This window comes from Notothenia rossii (assembly GCF_949606895.1).
Source record: "Notothenia rossii genome assembly, chromosome: 3".
In the NCBI taxonomy this organism is placed as follows: domain Eukaryota; kingdom Metazoa; phylum Chordata; class Actinopteri; order Perciformes; family Nototheniidae; genus Notothenia; species Notothenia rossii.
In genome coordinates, this window is record NC_136901.1 from 7,006,133 (window position 1) to 7,026,852 (window position 20,720).

Here is a 20,720-nt window from a genome sequence, read left to right on the forward strand (position 1 = left end):
TACTTTTCCGAGAGAAATTACATATTCCTCAGGCGACGCCGTCTTGATTTCCTCTGGGTTTTAAGAAACAAGGGTAAGATGGAACCGAGGGAGGCGGGGGCTGAGGGCAAAATTGAATTACGCCTAATTACCAGAGACATCGATACCAAATTGAGTTGATATGCATCCTTCATGACTTAACTAGATATCAGATAGCAATGCATTGTAACATGAGTTGACGGGGAAAGGTGATACGGAGGCACTTTTGATGATGGGAGTGAGTCCTGAGCTATCAGATCTGTCAAGGCTGCAGCTCTTGGAGTTTGGCAGCGTTCCCAAATCTGGAATTGAGGGGACACAGGGGGAAGGTTGTTGTTATTGTCAGGGGTACCATACCTTGTTGAAACTGTCATGAAGCCAAAATACATCAGAGCACAAGCTGGGGCGGCGTCCTGAATGTCATTTTTAATTGAAAAAATAAATACAAAGTGGCATTGCCCGCGGCTCCATTTCAACCATATCATCACTTTAGTAGCTAGTACGTTGTCGGAATGATTCATCGTCAAATTGTCCGGCGAAAATGGTTTTGGGTGATGCGTATATACTTCCATTTTCGCAAGTCCCTGAAGTATAAACTGTCCTGCCCACAAAAGACAAGTTGTCTGACCCCAGTGCTCACAGTGCGACAGCTGATGATGGACAGCTAAAGTGATACTGTGGGTCATCTTGGTGTTTCAGGGAGCAGTGCGCCGTGGTAATTAGAGAAAGCATCCTACAACCAGAAGGTCGCGGGTTTGATGCCTCTGATGAGCGTTGAGTTGAAATGCCCTGAAAGGAAACACTGACACGCTGCTTGTGGATGACCCTGAACCTTTCACGCCTGCGGTGTGGTGTGCGTTTGCCAGCCCCCGACTGATGGAAGGAGAAAATAGAAGTTGTAATTGCAGTTAATGCAGTTGGCTGCTGAGTGGAGTTGAGGAAACCTAATGGTTGAGTGGTTTGTAGGACATTCAGTTGAAAGCATTTTTTTTTTACTTAACAGCAAGATACATCACTGACTTCTTCCCCTGCCTCGTCTTTTACGAAGCGTATTATTATCCCTCCATTCTCCCCGTTGTTTGAAAGCTAATATTATCCCATGCTACATCATAGCCGTGCAAACAACGATCAATACGCTATGGGAAAACATAATGCCTTTTGAAGAGTGTACAGAAATATACAGAAGCAGATTAAGTTACTCTTGTATTTAAAGGAATGTATTGAGGGGGCTAAGCACTGCATTGTTCTGAAATTATTTTCTAGTTGTCTGACGGTTTGTACACAACAACTTTGACATTTGGCAAAAGTACTTTTTCAGAACCAGTTTTGTATTTGAAAACGTTAGGGTGTGTAGCCATTTACAGCTGCTGGAATCCTCCATTTCCAAAACACTAGACTCTTTTAAACACAAAAATGAACCTGAAAATAAGTATTAAAGCGCCCCTTTCATAAAGCCTTTTTTTCCCTGCTGTGGAAAGAATAAAGGATTTCCGATTTCTCATTTAAATCAAGCGTCAATTGGCCCTCAAGTCAGGAAGACCAAAGGTGTACTGCTCTTGTACTTTTTTTACTTTGAATCCAATATTAATAATATGTATAATCTGCTTTTGCTCCTGGACCCAGAAACAATGAGTTGTACTCCAACGTCCCTACATCACAGAGATTGGCAGACACTCTGAACCAAACACACCAAGCGTAGAGGGGCGAGTTCCGTTTGCACCCCGGGTCTGAACTGTAATTCACCCAAAGCCGGATTAAAAACGCTGGCTCAGGTCAAATGACCGGGCTACCCCGACCACTAAATCAACCGTAACCCTCGCTGGTGAATGGCGCAAATCTCCGTGGACAGAGTTCATATTGGAGAAGGCATGGTGAGGGGTGACAGAAATGTTGGGGGAAATGGCAATGTGAAAAAATATTCATGGCCAATCTTAAAATATGCCGGTCATGTTGAAGCTTTAAAGAGAGTTTGACATTGAGAGGACGCTGGCTGAATTCCATTGAGTGAGTGTGTTGGAGTTCTGTGGCCAAAAGCACACTGCTGTGGTAATGCATTACAGCAACACTCCTGTGTGTGTGTGTGTGTGTGTGTGTGTGTGTGTGTGTGTGTGTGTGTGTGTGTGTGTGTGTGTGTGTGTGTGTGTGTGTGTGTGTGTGTGTGTGTGTGTGTGTGTGTGTGTGTGTGTGTGTGTGTGTGTGTGTGTGTGTGTGTGTGTGTGTGTGTGTGTGTGTGTGTGTGTGTGTGTGTGTGTGTGTGTGTGTGTGTGTGTGTGTGTGTGTGTGTGTGCACTACTGCTTGTTTGCAGACTAACTCCTGCATCCGGGTTCGTTCCCTGGAGCAGGACCAAACTACTGTGCAGCTTTAAGAAGTTGCAACAGGAAGTCCTAAATGCACACAGTTCATGTCACCATGTCAGTGTCTGCACTGCATGGTAGGTGTAGGGAGAGGGATGCACTGAGGGGGCCGCTGACCACCCTGGAGAATGCGTCTAACTTCAAACTGAGTTGTCAGATCGGATTTTTAAGAGTGTTTGTAGCTTTACGGGAAAAGCATTATTGCATTTTTGGAGACATTCTAGGAGGGAGGGGGGACATTTCATGTACGTGTTGCTATTGAGAAGTGACTATTTGTGTCGAGTTCTGTAATTATGAGATTTCTGTGGAGACTAAAATATTTAATGCAGCACACATATCACCTTAAATAATTAACTTTATTTAATGTTTACAATCAATTATTAACATTAGGCTGTGGACGTGCTCCAGTTTGGTTGGACCATTTGCATGTCAACCTAAAAACACAGTTAAAAGCTAATTCAATCAATCTTTGGGTTCTTTCTTGGCTCCCAAATAGATTTCCCCAGCACTAGATTTATTTGACACTGTACAAACGTTATTCGAACAATTAACCAATCTAAAAAACGAAACAGTACAACCTGGTCTAAACAATTCGTTTAAACTGATTTTCTTGTTGTTCTCTTCCTCTGCTCTACTCCCACCCAGGTGTTTAGAAGTGTTTCAGATCCAGAGGGTCACACACTGAATACTGCCAAGTCACACCCAGCAACAACACTCCACAGAGAAATACACACACACTTAAGTGTTTCACAAGGAGCCTTTGTCTCTGTCCAAATGCTTCATCACCCAGGTGGGCACAGACACAGATAACAAAAAGCGGCACCATATCAAAACAAGGCCGTGCCCTGCGGTTAGTGTTTTCCGCACAGGTTTTTTCTTCGAGGCGTTTAAAAGCCACCGGGTATTATTTGTAATGACTGTTTATTGAGACTAATCTGCCACCTTAATCAAAGGGACCTTTGCAATCTGTGCGCCTGGCACCTTTTTTTCTGTTTATGCTGCTGGCTGTTCACATCAAGCCTAAAAAGGAATACATCAGCCAAATGCATTTCTGATCACGCACAACACTGGATCAGCATAATAAGAGTCCGAAATTAATTGTGTCCAAATGATTTGCCCTCAACTTTCCTTAAGGTCATCCACAGGCTTAGATAGGACACAAGAGGAGAGCATTTATTTGTGAGCCATTGGGTGACTCATGAACTCACTGTTGCTGTGCAGGAGGACACAGCAAATTGGTATGCTTTGAAGGTCCAACTCTGTATTTGAGTATCTTTTTTGATCTGCTAAAAAAAGACAGAAATGTAGAAACAATTGACTGAGAATGTAAGCTAAAGACTTTCGATTAAAGCCTCATAATGGGGAAATATGTCACTGTGGGAAATGTGCAGCTTTCATCATTTCATTGAAAGCTCTGGGTGGCAATAGCAGGGCCTCCTAGACTGTTGACAAAACCATATCAGAGACAGCTTATTACCCTCTTTACACATTCAAATAAACCTCCCCTGAGAAATCCACATAAACCCGCCACCTTTGCTATGAAGGCATAAATCAAGCAGATACTTTGAGGAATTGTGATAAAAAGTTTTTTTGTGCTGAAGCTCCTTGGCTGTCCTTGCTCACGTCAGCCTGTAATGAATCATGCATTGGATCAAAATGGAGCTGCCGTCCTCGTGGGGGCGTCACAATATCTGCCGTCATTCTCCCTCCACCTGCCGCCCCTGTGTCAGCGGGCGCCTGGTGCCTTCCCTCTAAGGGTGTCACTGCTGCTACTGTCCCCTGCAAGACCAAACCCTGGGTTTTATTTAGTCCTCTCCAACGACAAGTCTCTTCCTCACTCCACTGCCTCCACAGCTGGTACTTGTTGGTGCCCATCTGTTAAGGGTATTGTTTATGTGGCTGGTGATCCAGAACTCATTACCATCACACCCTCCCCTATACACTATTGTTCTTCCTGCTAATGTGGAGGTTCAGATGCTCTGCGTCTTGAGGTGCAGCATGGTTTCGAGCTGAGAAACTAAGACAAAAGGCTATTCCAGATGTTTAGGTTTGTGAGAGGCGGGGTGGGAACAATTACCTTAACAGAGAAGTTGGATTTCAAAGTTCTGCAAGTCCTTGAGAAAGGAACGCTCTGTTTAAAAATGCACTTTATAAAGATAGTCATTTGAAGTTATGAAACAGCGCCACCCCCTACAGACACAAGCATGATGTGTGTAATCTACTGACGTCATAGCGCGTGGGTTACTGAAGTTTATATATATATATATCCATATTTTGTTGGTTACATTTAGCTCCATTGCTTAGCAGAAAATAATTGGTCTGCTTGCACTCATTTCAAAATGGCATCCGGGTTTATGGTGATTGCATGCATTGATTTACCTCACTTTTATTCCACTTCATTTGAGTTTTTTCACAAGTTGGTATATTGTCGTTTCAGGCTATTCTTTTTAACAGCATGGCAGTGCAACTTTACATTTATAAAAACACAACTTGTTACTCAGCTTAACCTTTGGTTTTTGGACTGGAATGAACAGTTAGTAGCTGACATCTTCTTATGGTGTAAGATGTACTTCACAGCACATGGACGCTGCTGCCACTTCACTGCATTAGCTGGATTCTGCAAGCCTCACACACACCATTGTCTCCTATGAGAAAGTCAGCAGGCCATGTTTAACCACCCGTTGCCAAACGCTATGCTGATCTTTGATTTAGAGGATTGTTCTTCAGAAGCCTTCACCATACAGTGTCTTTCACTTAAGATTTATTCATGCAGGCATTTTCAGCCCTGTCTGCTACCGCTCAAGGAAAGTAGGAGGGAGGGATGCTTGTTGGCAGCTCCATATGCTCGAAATAGACAAAGGCCGAAATGAACAAGTAACTTAACAATTAATGCGCTTTGTTGAAGTTATATATATCCTTTTAATCAGGTAAAAGACTCATTGAGATTCAAATCTCTTTTCCAAGTATGACCTGGCCAAGAAGGGCAGCATGAACGAAGTTACCACAGATAAAACACAGACAAGACAGGCAGACAAATACAGCTGGAACATTAGCCAGTCAATATGCAAAATAAAACAAACTATTACAAATCATTAAAAACTGGCAACATTTAAAACAATGTTTGGATATACGAGCACTCACATCTACCAATGGTGTCGTGTTCTCTGTCCTTTAAGATGGACCTGAATTCCCCCATAGTGATTACATCTGAGAGTTTCAGCTCCTTCTGTGCATTATTCCAAGCTGTGGGGGCAGCATATTGAAAAGCTGTTTCACCCAGTTGTGTTCCCACTGTAGGAACCAGCATCTGAGTGCAGGCCATATAGACTTTCTCTTTGACACATATACAGTATGTGCGAATGTAGGAAGGCACCAACCCAAGCAGAGATTTATAAATAAAACCCAACCAATGGGAAAGACTGCGAGCAGACAAAGATGACCAATTAGCAGCAGCATATAAAGTGCAATGGTGTACTCGATATCCACATCCAGTAATACATCGTAAGGCATAATGGTACACAGTATCCAAGCTCTTTAGGCACTCGTCAGAGGCATTCATGTATAGCAGGTCACCATAATCTAATACAGGTAAAAGCGTTGCAGATATCAAATGTTTCCTTGTCTGAAAAGAGAAACAGGATTTATGTCTGTAAAAGAAACCTAATTTAATTTTGAGCTTTGAAACAACATTTTCCGTGTGTAACTTGAAAGACAAGTTATGTTCAATAAGTAGCGACCCTCTCAATGTCAGTCCCTTTGCCATTCGAAAATATCATCACTTTAGATTTTTCTGCATTTAATACCAACTTCAGTTGATATAAATGGGTTTGTATGACTTCAAAGTTGCTGTTTATTCGTACTTTAGACAGTATCTGAATGGAAATATGAACAGTTCTTGTGGATTCATTTCATTTTTTCCCTGTGTTCCCTCCAGAGTAGAGAGTAGTAGAGGCATAAATTACAAAAATGAACCCTCAAGTTACAATAAGGCTCCTTAAGTATACTTTACGTCTTTAGCTGCTTGACCCATGCATTCATTGACATTACTAAGGGTGCATATTTATTATTTCAGTCCGGATGTTAAACTACATAAATGTTAACGTAAACATTTAGCGTGAGTAAACAGTCAGTAATATCAACACTCGTATACATTTCCTCATTGGCTTCATGTTATTGCTGACCACCCAGACCGTGTGATGGTTGACAGTTGAACCACCTGTATATGGATGGAGGTCCTCTGGTTTGCTTAATTAATGCTGATGACAGTAATCAACCTTAAATGATGGGCTTATTGGAAAGTGAACTGCAGCACATTGATTAGCCATCTATGCTGCATTTAATACGGCATATTGTCTCCTGGTTGGCAGACTGCCAGTCGTACTAGAGCTGTTTATGTTGTTGTCCTAGCAGGGCACAGTAAGCTTTCTTTTAATGGACTTTTTTTTTTCCTCTCCCCAAAGAAACTTCAGCAACTGTTCAGAAATCAGCCAATTATTAGCACATCAGGTTGTTGTCTGCAGGGTCCCGGGTGTATAAATATATATACTGTGTGACCACTCCACAACACGCTCTCAGAGCAAATTGCCTCAGTAAATAAGCTGTGTATATCTTAACAGGTAATATTTAAAACTCTGCAACGGCAAGTCACCCAAGCCTTGATAGATGTGTCTGCCTGCTAGGTCGATGAATAATGCAAATGAAACTAATTCTTCCCGACCCGATGCCAGGCCTAATACACATTTATATGCTTCGCTAGTGAAAGATGTGTGAAAGTCCTATTATGGAAAGGAAGCAATCTGTATTTTAATAATGGGCCTGATAGACCTTGGCCTTCCTTTCTTTGACAGTTTGGACGAACCGTATGTGACTTTCTGTTGAATTGATTGGGGACAATTGCTACTAATAAAAACTGGGGAACATAAACAGTACATATTTTTGTTTTGTCTAATTCCTATCATTATAGGAATAAGACAAATATTGGGCAAACATGTTCTGCAAATCTTCAGAACCATTCCTTCTTTACAGACTTATAAATCCCCTCAAGGCAAATGGATAGTGATGGATAATAAGTTGTCCCCAAGATGGACATTTTTAAGCAAACCTCCATTCAACTCTTAATAAATGAATCCAATTTGTGAGCGGTATTGAAAACCATACAGATAAATGTACGCACTTACAACTAGATTTACATCGTGACTCTCCGAGCAACTGATTTCTTTAAGACTCGTGCTCATGTATATGATAAATTGAAAGTCTTATTCAACCAAAATTTGCCGCAGATATTTCGACTCCTCTTAGATTAAAAAGAGCCCAACCATAAATATCTATTAGATTCTTACATTTTAAAAAGACATGTGGAAATAAATCTTCATCGGGCAGGGGTGTCCCACCTTCACAGAGGAAGGGGCATATAATGAAAGTCATGTTAACTTTAGATTGGCACCGAGCGGCTGCCTAATATGCAGAACACTTGCTCCTAATCCCCCCACAGTGCTCACTTTAAAGCCCACCAGTTGGCCTTAACAATTGAAGATTATGCTTTTGAGTGAATTGAGGTAGTTTCTGCAAGTAGAGGAATTTAGAAGTATTATGATCTGGCTGCAGCTGGACTTCTTTTCCAATTGTGGGTATAAAAGCAAAAGATAGCTCTATTCTTTGGCCCAGCCCCGCTGACTTTTAACATAAAGTCCAAAACAGTATGCAAAGTTAATCAATGTCAGCCTAAGCACTACCTGTCAAGAATGGTTTCAGTCCACTCAGCTAGCCATTCGCTAATAGGGTATGACAATCTCAATGGACTTTTCCAATTTAAAATTCCAAACCAAATATCAGCACCTCGCCTCCCCGTGTGCTAATTCAAAAAGCTTGAAATCAATTTACGGTACAGTTGAAGGCTTTGCGTGGTCCCAATATCCCTCCATGTACGTTCAGCTGGGGACTCTTGGAAGGGGAAGCGTAACTCAACTACCACTCTATAAATTCTATTACATGGCGCTGGGTATGGCTGTGAAAGTGCTGTGTCTAATGAAGAGCTCGTACCACCTGACAGCCCGCTTCGACTTTCTGCTGCAGCCCACAGCCGGAGAGTGGTCTTCTGTAGCGAGCGTTGGCGACGGACGAAGACAGTGTGAGCATGTGTTTTAGCTTTGTGTACATTTAATGTAGTCCTAGTGTAGCTTTTAGTGTCCTCGCCATGACAACATACATCTGCACTCAAAGTCTGCTGGACTTAGTGGTTTTCTATGTACTGCTTAAAAGTGCAGTAGCTTCTTTTATTTACATTTAAATTCCATCCTTTAATGTTGCATTGTCTTTCTTTGAAACATTTATAACATTTGTGTCTGAAAGGACAAATTACCATATGTTTTAAAATAGTCAACAACCAGGCTAAATGCTATGTGAGGCTTGCATAGGAATGCTAGCTGAATGCTAATGCAACATGCTCACCAACAGCAATACAATGTTAAGGTTAAGCTATATTCACCATGCTAGTAACCATGCTAGATGTGCTAATGTACAACTGAGGCTAACGTGAGTCGCATTTGGTCATAAACCAAAGTATTGGAATGCATTTTATTTTGAGCTGATTATGACACTAGAGGAAAGGTCAACAAAAGTCCAACTAAGCATCATTTGGAGCATATATTTGAATGAAAGAGGAAAAAAGAGTGGAATATAACTCCCAACAAGTGGTGATTAAATATAACGGAGATTAAATCAATTGTCTCCTAACTAGACTGCCAGTACGATCAGATCAGTGAATCCCTGAGGTAGCTTTGGGTGTCATGGGAAGCGACACTCCCCTTCCATCAACAACTCCAATTGAGATGCCCTTGGGCAAAGCTCTCAATCCTCAATTACTCCAGTGGAGCTGCACAGTGGCCACAAGTAAACACTGTGTTTGTATCAGCCAGCGTTCAGGTGTGAAGCTCAATCTGAAACACTGTATTTCTTACTGAAACATCGCTATTAGTTGTTGCACCCACAACATGCAGGTCAAAAAGTACAATTTTTCCTTTATTTTCATGGTTTGCACTTTAAAAGTAGTCCAAGGTGCAGAGCAACAGTTTCCTTCCCAATGTGTTTTAGCTGCAATTTGTGAAATCAGATGAACCTGTTAGTGGATGAATTGGTGGGGTAAACCTTGGCTTGCTGGGCCGCTAAGAGGCCATGCTTTTTTTGTAATTCAAAAGTTGCTATAAATTAAAGTGCAAATGGAGTGCCGTCTTTCCCCATGATCTTACGCCTACGCGGCAAATGTATCAATCCAAGTAAAAAGGATAAAAACCTGACAGTTGAGGGGATGAAGATATCATTTTGAAATATATGCAAATGCGAATACAAAAAGTGGTAATTGAGGACAATTGTGGGGTGGGTATCTAAAGTGATGAAAAGTGACAGTTGGAGAGAACGCAAAACAACAATGACAAGACTTCAGGAAATCAGTGCGGCTTATTGTCTGGACATTTTCTGTAACTGTCGAAGGCCGAAATGAAAACAGACATTTGAATTCATGCCCGTAATGCTGACGGCACGCAATCCTCGGTGCAAAGGCCTCAAGTGGCCGCGAGTGCATGCAAATGGTACACGCTCGCCTGTCCAGGAGGAAGAGTGGGAATGACGCATCGGGCCTTCTGCCAAGGCTCTGTGGAAGTGAATAAACACACACATACAAACAAATACACACACTCCTCACCAGTTGAGACAATGTTATGCATCAGCCTCTTCGTTTTGTTTAATGCCTGTATAGAAATACAGCTCTTTCTTTGCCTCTACACATTTGTTTTTTGACTCAGAGGACATGGAGTCTTTTACAAAGAAGCAACAACCACATATTTGCCTTTTTGAAATGCATTTGTTCTGCCTTCTTGAATGCAGTGCTTGGAATGTCCTTGCATACAAACGCACTCAATTCACATGCAAACAATGAAAGAGACACAAATGAAGACATGCACACACACACACACACACACACACACACACACACACACACACACACACACACACACACACACACACACACACACACACACACACACACACACACACACACACACACACACACACACACGAAGCCTGAGTCAGCTTTTAACTGTGCTGATGGTACGCATAAACACACCAGAGGAAGAGGTCACACAGGGGTTCATGTCATTAACCTGTCCGTGTGTGTTTCTGGATCAGCTGCTTTCGAAATCTCTATGGGAATATCGATCGCAAAGAGGTGACCACTGTCATGTGTGTGTGGGAGTGTGTTAGACTGTTTGCTTGCGTCGCAAAAAAGGTCGCTGCCAACTGGCCAACCATTACTTTGTTTTTTTTACGTTTGATTGACATTGTTTAGCCTTGAATGTCTAGACAAAAGCTGCAGAAATACAACTTTCAACTCACTAATACTTGACATATCACTGTATTTAAAACAATCCAGATATTTGAAATATTCATGTTTACACATTTACAGTACAAATGGCATTTCAGTAAACAGATGTGCTCATAGGACTACATATAAATGAAGAAATGCAGATTTAGTGGTTACGTTAAAGTAGATTATTATAATGTTCTTAGTGAAAGATGGGTGTTTGTGAACCGTTACATTGATAAAAGCACAATGCTACTGTGCCATTGATGATTCCCCAGTGTCAGAGGTGATTTGTTGCAAAGTGGCAATACTGAGATACTTCAGCACTACCACTTTAGTTTAGATTGGTAAGGAGAGACTCTCCTGTGACTGTAAATCACTGCTCCACTTCAAGTCTCAGTGCGACAGCTACAAGACACATCAATTCTCTGTTCGAGCAAGTTTCATTCAAAGATATTTGGAGCAACTGAAAATTAAAACCATTTATGAGGAAATGATTCCTGGCAAGAGTGTATGTCAATATAATATAATTACAGACGAGAGTACACTGTTCACGATGTAATCAATTCTACTTTGTAAATATTAAGCATTTCACAGATGTAATTTGATGCGCTTGTGCACTGCAGTGTGTATAGGCAGACTAGGCACGCAGTATAGGAACACCTCATTTGAGTGTGACCAACATATTTGATGGCATATTATGACCAGAGGCACTGTCCCAGTAGGGGTGTATCTGTCACACAGTTGTAAACGGATTTGGATAAGGTAGAAAACATTACCCATGAATGTTGGAAGGGTTTGGTAAAAGGAGGGAAGTTATTTCTATTAGCCGCAGACAGTTGTGTGAAATACAATGATTTCATCCTACTGCTGTACTGTATACACGTTCCTGTGATTTGATGCACTTAGACGATATAGCTTCCACCAAATCAATTATCGTGGCAAGATGGATTCTGCTTCCTCGATAGGATTATCGCCACACATTCGCTAAGCTTGAAGACATTTTGGCAACTTTCAGATGTATTCCAGCTGAGTAACCTCGGATGCATTTTGATAATTATAGCTGCCAGTCATCTTCGTAGAGAAACATGGCATTCCTACATTGTTCAACAACATCATCTGTAAAGCTTTACAAATAACAAAGGGGCAGAGAATAGATCCCTGACGTACTAATTCATTTAATGAGTCATGTTGCGCTAACTGAATCAACTCATTGTTGGGAAAGAGAGAATGTCTCTAAGAACACAAACCGGTGGATTATGGAAATAACTTGAACATGTCTTCGAGATCAGCTAAGTTGGTTTTTACACCTGAGGTTAGAGGCAACATTCATAAAGGTGCATGATATATTATGATGTTTTAAAAGACTATTGCAACAGAAATTAGTGAAGTATTTATACCTCAGGTTTTGAGATTACATACTAGTCTTTCTATTGGTTGATCTCTAGTACAGTAAATCTCAAAGAAAAGAGAAAATAGCCCTTTACACCTGCGTCAGTGCGGCAAGAACTCGTTTGAGCAGACTAAGGCTCAAGCTTGTTGCTGGCACAAACATTGCAAGACACCTCGAGTTAACACCACCACTCCATTCTACTGTGCTCCACGCGTGTTTCGACATGAGTGATGTCATACAATGCTGTGAAACTACCAGTGAAGGTGGGAAGGAATCCACTTGTGCTCGATGAAATTACCACTCTGCCAGGATGAGGTCACTGCGCTTGCTCTGAGACAGCACGAAAACACAGCGTTTAGTCTTTTCACAGCAAAGTGCATTAGTTGATGCGGGCCTGTTGCTCGGAGCCGTGGCGTCAAGCCTGTGGCGCTTGTGCAAATGCACTCATGTTGTCAAGGGACAATTAGAACCTGTGTGATGCTAAAAGCCTTAGTGTTAATCTAGTAAAAGCTCTGGGTCATGATCTCATAAAATCCAAAAAAAAGAAAGAAATGGGAAAAGTCCAAGTCTACCATGCCCCATAACCGTCTGACAGAGAACTCAACCTTTATTAATAATAAAAAGCAAGAATCAATTAAAATGTGAAAATTGTAAATGGGTATTAATCTGGAGCTCTGTTGGAGAGGCGGGAAGTCAAAGGGACATCTGAGGACGCGTCAGGATTGTGCACATTTTTAATTTGGAAACTGAGTTTTTGTATCACTATCTCTCTACTGCGTCATGCCCTTCAGACAGAGCTGAAATGTTTTTAATATATCTTTTTAAAACAGCCTAATACAAGGCTTGTTATCAAACTACACGGCTAAAAGGTTCCCATTCTGCAGCACAAAGCAATTATCATAGAGTAAAAGTAAAGGGTATGTTCTTCACTTTAATGCCTTACTTGCATAAACATTTTTTCATTCCCCAACACAAAGCACTCCTGAGATTAATTTTGGTGTCTATTATAAAAAATGATATTTTTCGCTCTCATCCAAAATTGATCATTGGCAAACAGAAACAATGTACCTCTCCTGTCCGCAGTGGTGTTGCTTGACAGAAATGAATGTGTTTGCTGATTTCCCCTAACCTCCAAGTTCAATACTTTGTCTTGAAGATGGATGTGGCTTATACAAATTGTCAAACGTCCTCAGGCGCACCCGCATGGGCAGTTTTCCTTCGTTTTTTCCCACATCCCTGATGAAATGAACAAACTAAAAATAAGCCGGCATACTCACAGACATCCTTTTTGACTCTGAATTACTAACGCTGAAGTCAGAGCACAATCACTGTTGCATTGAAGACTTTCACATCAAACACTGCCATGCACTCTGCGGGGAAGCTGTGTGATTTCATGTTCTTTTTTTCTATAACTCAAAGTCAGATTTTAGAATAAACATGGCATTCAGCGAGTGCACACTTACATTTGATTGCTGTATAGAGAGCATCAGCAATCATTGTTTTAGGAGGTTAGCTTATAAAAATGTGATTTATGGGTGTTGAAAAAACATAAATAATGCACTACCCATAATGCTACACAGGCTTTTTGTACCGCAGACCAGGCAAGACTCAGATATGTTTGTCACGGGTTGACATTAATAGACACTGTGCACAGTTCATTCATTTGCTTCAGAGTGGAGTCATTGGATTGCATTTTTCCGTGTGTTTTATTGGACACACCAAACGCTGAGGGATGTGGTGGGGGGAAGCTAATGCCGCAATCATTTACCGATTGTCCCGGCCCACCTTGGTGTAAGTGCACCACCTAATTTCTATTGCCCTTCTGAGACCATCGCGGGCTGCTAACCCAATAACGTAATTGACTCTTCGTACCGGGCTTCGGGGAGCAGTGCTAGGTGCTAGCAATTTGCTTGGTGGTGGAAGAGGTGTCCGCAGCATCTGACTGCATGAAATACAAACACCATCAACTCCAATTGAACAGGGCCCTTGAAAAAGATTGTTTTGCACAGCTCATATTGCAGCTGAAGGCATTGTTGGACGGTTGTTCATAGGTTGTTTTCATTTTTTCTGCAAACTCATTATGCTCCTCAGGGATTTGCATATTGGCTTTTTATGTCCAAGTCATTTCTCCTCTAGGAATAACGAACCCATTGTTTCTACAATGTGTGGGGATTGCCCAAAATAATATGATGTGGATGTCTTTGCTTCCTTCTACTGATTAAAATGGAATGATGAAGTTTTTTAAACAACTAACAAAGAATGCATTTAAAAAGTCATCTTAAAAACACCTCATGAAAGAACATAACTATTTCCCTTGGGAGCAAATGTCACTTAATTGGAAAGTATTGATTTCCCAACAGCCGTTTGTTACCTGGCCAGCCACCAATGAGGGGACAGTTTCTGTGTCCTGCTGAGGGTTTCCTCTCATAGATCTTGATTAGCTGTTTCCCATTAATTGCTGTGACAACAGGAAGTGTGTTTTTGAGTGGGACATTGATCGAGCGAGGCAAGTCAGAAGGATTTAGTCGATATGATGCATTTTGATCCTGGGGTGAGTTTATTTCAGTTGAAATAAGGTCAATGTAGAGACAGAAAAAGACAAAAGAGTCCTAGTCACTTCTTTGAGAAACCATTGCGACTTCATATTTCTTTTTTATCAATAGTCATCCATTGTATCATTTCTGCAACAGGTAATACCGTTGAGTTTGTAGTTTTAGGTCGTTTGGTAGGTGATCATTTCATACGTGGATTTGAGTACATTTTGAACCATCTGGTTAAGGTTGGCTTCAAGTGAGCAGAGAACAACACAACATAATGTAATGAAGCTCAGCGCAAGTTCAGGCAGGAAGACCTATCACTTCGTATTGCGCGTCATGGCAATACTCGCTCCCTTCACTAAAGGATAGGGAGCGCCACTCCTCAGCTAACCTATCACTTCCCTCCATTCACAAGCCTAATCATCGCACCTGTTAATCCCTCTATATATGCTCTCCCCTTTTCCATCAGCTGTCTTCCAGGTGTCAACGCGCAACCATCCTCCACCCCTTCGCCTCCTGCTTCCAACTCAGGGCCAAGCTCAACCTTCTCCCTTCCAACCGGACCTAACCACTTATCACCACCACCAGTGTCTAGACCCAGGGGGGTTCATCGGAAACGGTTCTTCCCTTCCCGAATGACATCCTACAAAACCTGGGCCTAATCGCCAAACACCATTTCATTCACTTGTTATAAACTGTCATCATTATGTTTCATTTATATAATGTGACCCGATAATAAACATGTATTCCATACATCACGTCTCTCCTGATTGAACCGTAGTTATCCGTTCATGGACAATATAAACCCATGCAACATAATATACCAGTCATCGAGCTTCAGAACACCGGAGCCACTCATGTATCGTTACATGTGTTGTTGTGATTTGCATTCACGTAGGGAATATGAGTGTGGGAGGGTTGAATCATTTCTGGTTGAGTTTGGAAAACATGAAAACAAGTTCATGATACCTTGTCAGCCTTTGTTTGTGTTTCCACTGAAATGCTCATCTTCAATGATTGTATTCTGAGAGTGTTCATATATCAAGAATACTCTTATAATCTCTTGGGAAATTGCGAAATCCACTCCTGACCTGTACTCATGGCCCCTCTTATTCCTGGCAAACTGCCTTGCCAAAGCACTATATGTGGTAGTAATATATTTGAAGGATTCCAAAAAACAGTTCGTTCAGGAAAAAGTGGACATAGTTCTCGCTGAGGCCTTTGACTGACCTTTGGAAAAAAAATATGTCGGACAGATGTCAACTATAATCATCAGCCTCCAGCCACTGGGGCTGAGACGTATCTCTCACCTCTCACCCTCGACAGCAGCAGCCGCAAATTCGGATTGGCATATACGGACGGTTTTCAGACCCTGAACCCGTCCTGTTTCCTGTAGTGTGAGATTGTAATCACACTGGGGGACAAACAACTCTGGAGGTTGGCAAAAACACACCAACAATCTGAATCTCCTGAACCAGAAATGACAAATGTTTGGGCAACACTGTGACATAAAACACAAATAGATTTCAAAAGTGAAGTAAGAGGTTTGGAGATGGAGGAGGAAAGGAACCAGAGGACCGGAACAAACCTCATACGAAGAATAGTAGTAACATAATGTAGTAATAATGGTTCTTAGTGTATTGAAGCAACCTTGTTACCTTGATAACACCAAGCTAGACACTGTGAGCCTTATTTCCCAGCTCGAAATAACTGTGTACTTCTTGTTGTAAGGCAATTTAAGTGTGGCAGTAGGAATTCAATGTCACTGACATCAATTAAGTGATTGAGGATAATGTGCATGAAAAGAACAGCTCCAAAGGCAGCAACACTCTTGTGGTGGTGTGTAATGGCACACCAATAATTAGGTGAGTCAGGTGTTAAATAACATGCAGATCAAATATCTTCCCACTATCAATTTGGTGAGGTGTTGTGACAGCAGGGAATAAAAAAAAATCCCTCCTATTAGACATTTGAAAGAATCACATTTTATTCCACAACTTATCCACTCCAATCTAACTCCTGCTAAAACCTGATACAAATATCTTATCTTACCTGACCCTGATAAAGTAGGATGTTCACACTCGTTGCACTAAATCATTGCAGTTTTGAACATGTTGAATCACAAGATGCATTCATAATCAGTTCCAACGTTGGGCTTTAAAAACTGAGGTTTTCTGCTGCATTGGCAAATAGCTCCAATATCAGTGTGAACAGAACAACACAAGATAATAATTAGGGATGCACCGAATATTCGGCCACCGAAAATTATCGGCCGAAAATGGTTAAAAAGGCCCTTTCGGCTTTTATCACCGAATGTCAGAGAACAGGGTTACGTTGATCTTACTCCGCATATTTGTCCGGGTGTTTTGATTTCAAGTGGTGGAGTAATCCCGAAGTGGTGAAAGTCTTTGCAGTTACACCCCCTCGAGAACTGTCAGCTGAACACGTTTTACAAATCGCAATCCGCGCCTCTCTCTCTGATATTTTTAAATATCTCCAAGCGGCAGACATGTTGGCTGTGAGCCAGCCGCGAGCATGGTCGCGCGCCGTGCTTGTCGCCGCGTTTTGATTACGTCATCACAACAACACGTTAGCTTACCAAACTTATAGTTGCATTTGTTGTTGTTGAAGGCCTGGCTGTTACAGTCTTTAGTTACACTGTTTTGTTGTAGGCCTACTGGCCTAGATGTTTATGTAGTTTTAAAGCACCTTGGCTTTGTTCTGAATACACTTTGTTGGAGTTATCCTACAGAGAAAAGAAAATGCACTTGACTTGGAATGAATGTACTGTATGCATTCAAAAGTGCTGAATAAATGTTTTATGGACCCATAATAGTGATTATTATTTAAGTTAAGTTTTGCCATAATCATGTCTTTTTCCATAATCAGGTAGCTGAACAACATTGGTAAAAAATGTATACATTATATATATATACATATATATAGAAATATATATATATTTCTATATATATGTATTTCTATATATATATATTTCTATATATATGTATTTCTATATATATATATTTCTATTAATCATTTTCGGCCTTTCGGCATTCGGTTTTCGGCCAACTGTTTCCTATTTTCGGTATCGGTTTCGGCCAAGAATTTCCCATTCGATGCACCCCTAATAATAATTCATTGATACTCTGCTGGCAGGGATTGGTATGGCCCAACAGATCAATGTTGTCCTCCTATTACAGACCACTAAAATAGCTTTACTGTAAGGACTGTAATTTACCAGTGGAGGGTCGCGGGATCGGCGAGTGGCAGATTGAGTTTTACAGTGAAGACAATAGCCACTGTGCCGGCTTGTCTTTGAACTGACGGCAGCTGCCCTTGAAGTGAAGTGCCTTAAGCCTCACTCGGCCGACTTGGTGTTGGCATTCGATGTAATGTTGATTGGATCCCCACTGTGACTGCCGTCTAATAAATCAAGCGCCCCCATCTCCTCCTCCACACCCTTCCTTGCCCCCACCGTGGTCCCTATGGTCAGCATCTCGAAATAAAACCAACAGTTATCATACTGCTGGCGCCATGAGGTGGAGGCTGTGAAATGTAATGTGGTCTAGTCGAGAACAACAAAAAATTCATTATCTTGTGCTGAAAAGAATTTCAGATAGCTGACATGCGGGCAACTCTATAAAGTTTAACCTGCATTTTAAATAGGTGGTGGAAAGGGCAACCCCTCCTCTGTCATTCTCCGTGGACCAATCGGTGGTCTCCTTGGTGGTTGATATAGCAATGGAGGTAAAGACGGAAGGATGGATGGAAGGGAGGGAGGGTGCAAGCATTTTGTGGAGAGTGATTGTGAGAGGAAAGCGGTGGCAGAAGATGTCCTCTGCACAGTGATTAATTCCAGACCCAATGTGATTTATGGCCCCACCACGGCTGTTTTGTAGGTCACTTTGGTGCCACATCACTCAAGCTGTGCAAACAACAAGTCTGATATCAGTGTTGGTTAACCGTAAAGGAGGACACACATGCGTGGCCTCGTTGAAAATGAAAATGTTTTGCTTTGAATTTTCTATTCGCTTGTCCTTCCGTGAAATCAAGTGAGTTTTGAAAAGGAGTTACTCAAAGGGATGGGGATTTGATGCACTGGATATAAAGTAGGCCCAAAGAGACATACATCAAACACATGATATGCTTACATCATTCAATCTCTACCCTGTATTAACTGCATAAACAATATAATTTGAGGAAACACATTTGCTGCTTGGGTAATGTTCACTAGCATATGATTTGCACAATTTAAGACAAGTGTAGAACATTGGAATGACTCGAGTTGAGTGGACCCAGATTTTGACAAAAGCAGAAAAAACGGTTGGGATTTGTGGACGTACATGCACACGGTCACTGAAATGTATGGTTCCTTCATTAGATTGTGTTATTTTGGGAAGTACTTCCACTTCCTTCACCCTTGAGCTACCTTTTTACAATGGACACTGCACTCCAGAGGGGTCAAGGGAAGCTCAAAGTCATAACGTGATTAAATTGTACCCTTTCAACATAATAGCAGCATAACCAGAGCAGCATCATATCTTCAAATAGCTGAATAAGTATCATGACATTCCCTTTTTTCACTTTCACCCCGCCGGTTTCTTGTGAGGAGCGATTGCAAAAGACTGATGAGGATTTGTCAGCAGAAATATGGAAATGAGGCCCAGGTTAACGACGATTATGATTTAATAACTTTCTGATGCTAACAGATACAATAGCAACCATTTAGAGCAATTGGCCCACAAGCAGCAGTTGGTAGTATGAATTTGTCAAATGCTATTTAAACAGTTGCACCAAGTGTGTATTACCCCTGACTCATTCGAAATTAACTTCAGCAAGGTAGGAAGGGAAGATTGTTCCTTCCATGCATATAATCTTGGAGTGACTCAATTGGCTGAAATTAAAGCTAACATTAGAAACTCAAATTGAGGGGTTGCCAAGCAACATCAATCCCCAAACCATTTCTTCAATTATTCTGCTGACGTTAATCCTTTTTCTACATTGTGGTAGTGGGATTATTGATGCAAATTTCAAATGAGAAAAAAAGAAATCACCAGAAGAAATAACTTGATGTCCCAATTACTTCCCACAATCCCTTTTTCTAGTTCAGCGGGGGTTATTTTTTATGTAACAGCAGAAACCATCAGTGTCACAACCACAGATCAGTGGCATCAGGACTAGACGTTCTGTATCCCGGTTCGAAAGGAGACATGTCAGTTTTTACTTTCTGTTCTGACCGCCCTTTATCTCTTTACCCGTCTTTAAAGACAGGGACGGGGACGATTGATAGGTTCACTTGGTGCCGAAGCCTTGGTCCGGCTCAAGGTAATTCTTGAATTGAGGCACTTTAGAGAATACCATCAGTAGACGGAAATCAATACCACGCTGGGTTGATCTTTAGAAATGTGTCAGACCTTCTCCTACCTCCATCATTTAAAAATAAAGTGTGCTCCCAAGTCTTTCAGGTTCAGACCTAAAACAAACCCCATGAGACAAAGAAATGAGCTAAGCTTTAGTCCATATGCAGGCCTGTGCTCTCTCCATTGAACCCACTGCTCCAGGGTAATTTATTTTTGGCAAGATTTGAAAGTACTTCATGTTGTTGAGCCATATCATCAGCATCCGCCCCTGTGTCTCTAAGATAGCTGAGAAACGGGTATCAAAACTAATCACCAATCGCTCCACTCCACCCAATGCAGTTTGTTTTCCGTGCTCACCACTCCACTGAGACAGCTAACTGTGTCTTTGTGGAAAAGGTTAAATGTATGTTGGACACGAGTCCATATGTAGGTGCTGTCTTCCTTGATCTCAGGAAGGCATTTGACACTGTTGACCACCAAGTGCTCCTAATTTTTCTGCAGTTTCGATACATTGGTTTAAGTCCTACTTACCAAACAGACAGTGTGCTTTGGTCAACGGTGCCAAATCGCCCTAACTTGTGAACCCTGTTGGGGTTCCACAGGGTTCCATTCTTGGACCATTACTGTTTTCACTGTACATTAATGACTTGCCTAATGTATGTCCTGAGTTGAATGTGCAAATGTATGCCGATGATGCGGTC